Genomic DNA, 8,367 nt, shown 5'->3' with positions numbered 1-8,367 from the left:
TTGTCCATCTGTCTTTGATGAGTGTCCGCACGTGTCGCCCCCCCCCCCCCCCCCCCGTCGACCCCGACACCGCCTCCAAACGTGGACGTCCTTTCTTGCTCTTATTTAATTTTACACTTGATCGCGTGATTGCAGTTGGTAGCTTTAAGCGGTGAGGTCACAGCTCCGGTGACCTGTGAATCTGCCTTAAAGCCATTGAGTTACATTGTAATACTGTTAACAGTTGTGTCCTGACCTTTTGATGGGACCCAGTGACATTACTGGACTTCCCTGGTGGCTCAGAGGTTAAAGCGTCTGCCTGCAATTCCGGAGACATGGGTTCGAAACCTGGGTTGGGAAGATCCCCTGGAGGAGGAAATGGCAACCCACTCCAGTATTCTTGGTTGGAGAAACTTATGGACGGAGGAGCCTGGTGGGCTACAGTCCACGGGGTCTTAAGAGTCGGACACGACTGAGTGACCTCACTCACTCACTCAATGACATTACTGAGGAGTCGAGAGCTGTCCTCCTGATGGTGCTGGTTCTCCAGCAAATAGTCAAGCATTGCTTTAGTGCTTTTAATCAAAGTCCGTTACATTTTTATTTTAAATATGTCAAAAGGAGAGTTGCTGCTGTTGTCAGTCGCTAAGTCGTGTCCGACTCTTAAGACCCCACGGACTGCAAAAGAATAGGGTAATAGAAACCTTTTACCCGTTGCTCAGATTTACGTAGCATGCCTTATTTTAAAGGACTGCTACTGCTAAGTCACTTCAGTCGTGTCTGACTCTGTGGGACCCCACTCCAGTACTCTTGCCTGCAAAATCCCACGGACGGAGGAGCCTGGTAGGCTGCAGTCCATGGGGTCTCTAAGAGTTGGACACGACTGAGCGACTTCACTTTCACTTTTCACTTTCATGCATTGGAGAAGGAAATGGCAACCGACTCCAGTGTTGTTGCCTGGAGAATCCCAGGGATGAGGGATCCTCGTGGGCTGCCATATATGGGGTCGCACAGAGTTGGACACGACTGAAGCGACTTAGCAGCAGCAGCAGCAACAAGTGTATTGAGCATTACTTTACTAGTGTGTGAGATGAGTGCAATTGTGGGGTGGTTTGAGCATTCTTTGGCATTGCCTTTAGGATTGGAATGAAAACTGACCTTTTCCAGTCCTGTGGCCACGGCTGCGTTTTCCAAATTTGCTGGCATATTGAGTGCAGCACTTTCACAGCATCATCTTTCAGGATTTGAAATAGTGAACCATGAACTTCCAGATGTTCAAGCTGGTTTTAGAAAAGGCAGAGGAACCAGAGATCAAATTGCCAACATCCGCTGGATCATAGTAAAAGCAAGAGAGTTCCAGAAAAAACATGTATTTCTGCTTTATCGACAATGCCAAAGCCTTTGACTGTGTGGATCACAATAAACTGGAAAATTCTGAAAGAGATGGAAATAGCAGACCACCTGACCTGCCTCTTGAGAAACCTATATGTAGGTCAGGAAGCAACAGTTAGAACTGGACGTGGAACAACAGACTGGTTCCAAATAGGAGAAGGAGTACGTCAAGGCTGTGTATTGTCACCCTACTTATTTAACTTATATGCAGAGTACATCGTGAGAAATGCTGGGCTGGAAGAAGCATAAGCTGGAATCAAGATTGCGGGGAGAAATATCAATAACCTCAGATATGCAGATGACACCACCCTTATGGCAGAAAGTGAAGAGGAACTAAAAAGCCTCTTGAAAGTGAAAAGAGGAGAGTGAAAAAGTTGGCTTAAAGCTCAACATTCAGAAAACGAAGATCATGGCATCTGGTCCCATCACTTCATGGGAAATAGATGGGGAAACAGTGGAAACAGAGTCAGACTTTATTTTGAGGGGCTCCAAAATCACTGCAGATGGTGATTGCAGCCATGAAATTAAAAGACGCTTACTCCTTGGAAGGAAAGTTATGACCAATGTGATAGCATATTAAAAAGCAGAGACATTACTTTGCCAACAGAGGTCCGTCTAGTCAAGGCTGTGGTTTTTCCTGTGGTCATGTATGGATGTGAGAGTTGGACTGTGAAGAAAGCTGAGCACTGAAGAATTGATGCTTTTGAACTGTGGTGTTGGAGAAGACTCTTGAGAGTCCCTTGGACTGCAAGGAAATCCAACCAATCCATCCTAAAGGAGGAGACCAGTCCTGGGTGTTCATTGGAAAGACTGATGCTGAGGCTGAAACTCCAATACTTTGGCCACCTCATGCGAAGAGTTGACTCATTGGAAAAGACGCTGATGCTGGGAGGGATTGGGGGCAGGAGGAAAAGGGGACGACAGAGGATGAGATGGCTGGATGGCATCACCGATTCGATGCACATGAGTTTGAGTAGACTCCGGGAGTTGGTGATGGACAGGGAGGCCTGGCGTGCTGCGATTAGCTGAGCTGGTACCTGCTTTATGATATTTTTAAAAGCGATGTTTGAAAATCCTCGTGGTATGTTGAGTCTTCATTATTCAGAAGAGTCATGGCCTGTAAAGTCTTAGCAAACAGGATTCTGCCAGCCTCTTCACATTTTTGCTGCTACTGCTGCTGCTAAGTCACTTCAGTCGTGTCTGACTCTGTATGACCCCATAGATGGCAGCCCACCAGGCTCCCCAGTCCCTGGGATTCTCCAGGCAAGAACACTGGAGTGGATTGCCATTTCCTTCTCCAATGCATGAAAGTGAAAAGTGAAAGTGAAGTCGCTCAGTCGTGTCCAACTCTTAGCGACCTCATGGACTGCAGCCTACCAGGCTCCTCCGTCCATGGGATTTTCCAGGCAAGAGTACTGGAGTGCGGTGCCATTGTGACACTATTAAACATAACTTTGTTTTTTGTGTGTGTCTATTTAAAGACACCGTATTTCATGTATTTTGTAGATTCATTACTTGAACTCAACAGTGTTGTGAAGGAAGGAAGCTTAGCTAACACAAAGTGTTTTCTACCTAATGCTCATTGCTGTCTTCAGTGCTTACAGTTTGAGGACCATTTTAAATAGCAAAGTCATAAAAAAAAAAAAAAAAAAACAGAAAATGTGGAAAGTGTGGCATTAAATAGACCAGGAAAATGACACATTTACAGTGTAAGAGCTGGTGCCGCCCTATTCTACCTCAGCCTGGAATGGGTGTGGCAGACAAAACAACTTCCCAAATCTGGAGCTAGTGAATAATAATGATTGATTTAAAACTTAACCTGTATATCAAGAGCTTCAGGCTTCCCTGGTGGCTCAGTGATAAAGAATCTGCCTGCAATACAGGAGATGTGGGTTTAGTCCCTGGATTGGGAAGATCCCCTGGAGAAGGAAATGGCAACCTGCTCCAGTACTCTTGCTTGGAGAATTCCATGGACAGAGGAGCCTGGCAGGCTACAGTCCATGGGGTGGCAAAATAGTCAGGCATGACTTAGTGACTCAACAACAACAATATGTAGAAAAGAAATGGAAATTTCGCTAAAATAAATAAGACATTTGTTTTAAAATTATTGTTTATTTAATCTTTATCTCATTATTTAAATAATTTCCTTGTATATTTCATAAACTTCATATTAGTATCAGTTCAGTCACTCAGTCGTGTCTGACTCTTTGTGACCCCATGAACTGCAGCACACCAGGCCTCCCTGTCCATCACCAACTCCCGGAGTCCACCCAAACCCATGTCCATTGAGTCAGTGATGCCATCCAAGCATCTCATCCTCTGTCGTCCCCTTCTCCTCCTGCCCTCAATCTTTGCCAGCATCACGGTCTTTTCAGATGAGTCAGCTCTTTGCATCAGGTAGCCAAAGTATTGGAGTTTCAGCCTCAACATCAGTCCTTCCAATGAACACCCAGGACTGATCTCCTTTAGGATGGACTGGTTGGATCTCCTTGCAGTCTAAGGGACTCTCAAGAGTCTTCTCTAACACCACAGTTCAAAAGCATCAGTTCTTTGGCGCTCAGCTTTCTTTGTAGTTCAACTCTCACATCCATACATGACTACTGGAAAAACCATAGCCTTGACTAGATGGACCTTTGTTGACAAAGTAAATGTCTCTGCTTTTTAATATGCTGTCTAGGTTGATCATAACTTTCATATGCAAATAACTTGTATATATTTTCTCATGCTTACCAATTTTTCCCATAGGGATGCATAATCAAAATAATTTGAAGACTAATGCCCTAAAAAGTTGAAAGTACCCTTTTCTTAGAAAATTGAAAGAAGAATTTATCCCCAAGTAGTGAGCTGAATTCATCAAGCAGATGGCTGAAACCAATGGAAATATTAAAGTATACCACATTTATGTGACACGGGAAGACTCAAGATTGTAAAAATGCCATTTCTTCTAGTTAATTTCTCTAAATTAGCTCATGAATTTAATGCAACTCCAATAAAAAAAATCCCAGTGGGATTTTTTTAATGCAACTTGGCAAGATGATTTTAAAATTTATATGAAAGTAAATGTTATGAATAGCAAAGGCAATTTTGTAAAAGAACAAAGAAGAGGGATTTGATTGAATAAAAGAACATATTGTAAAACTGTAGCAGGTGAAACATTGTCATGTTAGTTGAGAATAAATCAGTAGAAACAAAAATTGAGTTCAGAAGTTGACCAGTGTATAAGGAGATTTATCATATGTTATAAATGGCATTTCAGATCTTCAGATAAAGTCTGTTAACAGCCAATAATTTGGGGACAGTGAGATATCTGTTTGAAAGAAGAATTATACAGTCTGGTCTCACACCACTCATAAAAATCAACTCAATACAAGTGTTACATTAAGAGCTTTACAAATATTACATAATATCCTTATTTTCTTGGGTAGTACTTTTCCTAAACAAGACATAGAAAGCAAAAGCTCGAAATGATAAATTTAGTAAAACTAACTATAAGAGAATGAAATTGTATAGGACAAAAGACACCATAAATTAAAAAAATAAAAATTTTCAACACATTTCAACACATAACAATTTCTATGTTATATATCAGTCATTTCTATAAATTGGTAAGACAAACAACCCAATAGAAATGTCTCCAAGAATATGAATAGACGATTCTCTGTAAAGGAAAAGCACGAAATGCTAGTAAGCGTGTTTAAACCTTCTAGAGATTACAGAAATAAAAAGTGAATCAGTAATGAAATGTGCTTTAGGTATTAGATTGACAAAAAATTGAAAAGTTTGTATCCAGGTGTTGGGTGTATGGAAAAATGAATCTACCCATATTCTATTGAAGCACAACTTTTGGAAATTGAAATCATTTATTAAATTTTCCAAATGAGTATTTTCTGTGACCCAGCAGTTTTGTTTTTCGGTATTTACCCTGGTTGGGGAGGTTGCGTGTATGTGCTCAGTCACGTGACTATTTGCCACCCCATGGACTGTAGCCAACCAGGTTCCTCTGTCCATGGAATTTTCCAGGCAAGAATACTATAGTAGGTTGCCATTTCCTCCTCTAGGGGATCTTCCCAAGCCACGGATAGAACCCTCATCTCCTACATTGCAGCCCCACTGGGGCTTCCCATCTACCCAAGAGATACCCTCAAATAAATGCAAAAGGAACATATACAAGAATATTCACTATAATAGAAAAAACTGGAAACAACTCGAATGTCCATCAGAAGAATGGTTAAATAAGATGTAGTTCACTTACACTGATATCCAAGAGTGGAAAAGAATGGGGTAAATCCAAACACATTGTTGTGAAAGTATTTCCAATATAGTTTTGAGTGAGAAAATGAAGTTGAAGCATGAAATACATATTATCTAATTTTAAAAAAACACACATGTAGCAAAAATAAAATATTTTTCCATAGTACCATATATATGTGGTGCTGTGGTTAAATGAGTCTTTAGCCTTAGCCATGTATAGTGTTTTATTAGTTCTTCTACAAAGGTAAAAGTCATAGATTAATTGTGTAATTCAAAGTTAATAATAAAAATATATAGGACTAATTAAGTTCACTCTTTCCCTAACTGGAGAATTTCATCTATCACAAAGTAACAAAGAAATTAGGATGTCTACAGAAAGATGACATTATGAGTGGGGAGAAGATTTAGTTTGGCTAACAATTCGCAGACATTTTAACATTTGGGGGTAACTGATATTTTACTGTAGGACCGTCTATTCAGAATAGCAATTTGGACAAAAATGTAAGTCTTTGCCAGCATAAAGCCAGTATAAAAAACCACCCGGGCTTTGATAGCAAAATGTAAAAGCCCAGGTGTGACTAAATTCAGGTCTCCTTGGGCCAAACTCAACTTTCCCGCTGTTTTATCTGTGTCTTCCTTAGTGGGAGCCAGAAAATTAACGGGCAAACATTGCCACCCAGTGGCTCTGGTTCACCTTGCAGAGTATGAAATGGCGCCCTTTTGTTCCTAAATCCCAAACCAATGGTTCTGTCAGATATCCCTTAAAAGAAAAATGTTCTGGAAATTCAAAAGTCTCGTGTAGGGCTATTGATTATTTAATCCTGGCAAGTATTGTCAGCATTGTCAGTTTTGCAAAAAAACAGATATTTAAAACCCAAAACTGCACTAAATAAAAAGACAGCCCGGCGTATGAAAGAACAGTTGACAATTATATATGCATTTTATACATATGCAAGTATATCGTAACTATATTACTAATTGTGATGCTTGATTTAATATGTCAACTGAGCTGGGCCGAAGGATGCCCAGAGGTGGTTAAACATTTCTGAGTGTGCCTGTGATGGTGTTTCTGGAAGAGATGATGAGCATTTGTATGGGTGGACTGAGAACAGAAACTGGCTCTCCCCAACGTGCCTGGGCCTCAGCCAGCCCACTGACAGCCCCAGTTGAACAGAAAGGCAGAGAAGGTTGAATGTTCTTTTTCTTTCTCTCTGCCTGTTTGACCTGGGGCATTGATCTTCCCCTGCCCTCAATCTGGAACCTCCAGCATGGCTACTCTGGTTCTCAGGTCTTTGGGCTCAGACTGGAACTACACCAGAACTACAGTGGAATGACACCAGCAGTGTAGTTCTACACTCAGTCTACAACTACACCCAGGCTCCTGGGTCTCCAGCTTGCAGATGGCACATAGTGAGAATCCTGTTCCCCCTGTCGGTTTTCAGGAGAACCCGTATACAGTAATCTTTACATAGTTCTCCTTTATCAATATATGTCTCAGATTTATCAATAAAAGCAGAGATGGACACAAAGTCTTGTACACAGAGCCTCAGTTTTGGAGGTTTCAGGAGTGAGGGCAGGGAGAAGTAACGAGTAGGAGCATCCTTTCCATACAGAGGCAAGCTGCCTTTGGTCCTCTTTACCACTGGGATTGAAAAGAACCCATTCACCAGATCAGTATTATCTGGAAGTTCCAGAAACCGTGTCGATCTGTTCTAGTAAAATACTACCCTTGACTCAAAAGCTATGATTGGATTAAGCAACTGGCTAAGTTCATAGTAGTTTACAGTTGTCTGCCATTATCCATCTGGTGTTTGCAGGAGCCAAACATGCTCTCAGGTCTACAGTTCCAACTGGGGTGCAGTGTGGCTTCTCATTTAATACTGCCTAGGTCAAGACATCCAACCGGAGAAGGCAATGGCACCCCACTCCAGTACTCTTGCCTGGAAAATCCCATGGATGGAGGAGCCTGGTAGGCTGCAGTCCATGGGGTTGCTAAGAGTCGGACACGACTGAGCGACTTCCCTTTCACTTTTCACTTTCATGCATTGGAGAAGGAAATGGCAACCCACTCCGGTGTTCTTGCCTGAAGAATCCCAGGGATGGGGGAGCCTGGTGGGCTGCCGTCTATGGGGTCGCACAGAGTTGGACACAACTGAAGCGACAGCAGCAGCAGCAGCAGGTCAAGACATCCAACCAGTCCATCCTAAAGGAGATCAGTCCTGGGTGTTCATTGGAAGGACTGATGTTGAAGCTGAAACTCTAATACTTTGGCCACTGCATGCAAAGAGTTGATTCATTGGAAAAGACCCTGATGCTGGGAGGGATTGGGGGCAGGAGGAGAAGGGGATGACAGAGGATGAGATGGCTGGATGGCATCACCGACTCGATGGATGTGAGTCTCAGTGAACTCCAGGAGTTGGTGATGGACAGGGAGGCCTGGCGTGCTGCGATTCATGGGGTGGCAAAGAGTCAGACACGACTGAGCGACTGAACTGAACTGAACTGAAGATCAGTTGGCACCCCACTCCAGTGTTCTTGCCTGGAAAATCCCAGGGACGGTGGAGCCTGATGGGCTGCCGTCTATGGGGTCGCACAGAGTCGGACACGACTGAAGTGACTTAGCAGCAGCAAGATCAGTTGGTGAAGAATCTGCCTGTAATGCAGGAGACCCTGGTTCGATTCCTGGGTCGGGAAGATGCCCTGGAGAAGGGAGCGGCTACCCACTCCAGTATTCTGGTCTGGAGA

The sequence above is a fragment of the Bos indicus genome, chromosome 25, assembly GCF_029378745.1.
Source record: "Bos indicus isolate NIAB-ARS_2022 breed Sahiwal x Tharparkar chromosome 25, NIAB-ARS_B.indTharparkar_mat_pri_1.0, whole genome shotgun sequence".
In the NCBI taxonomy this organism is placed as follows: Eukaryota; Metazoa; Chordata; class Mammalia; order Artiodactyla; family Bovidae; genus Bos; species Bos indicus.
The sequence above is the reverse complement of the archived record's forward strand: the minus strand, read 5'-3'. Positions refer to the sequence as shown.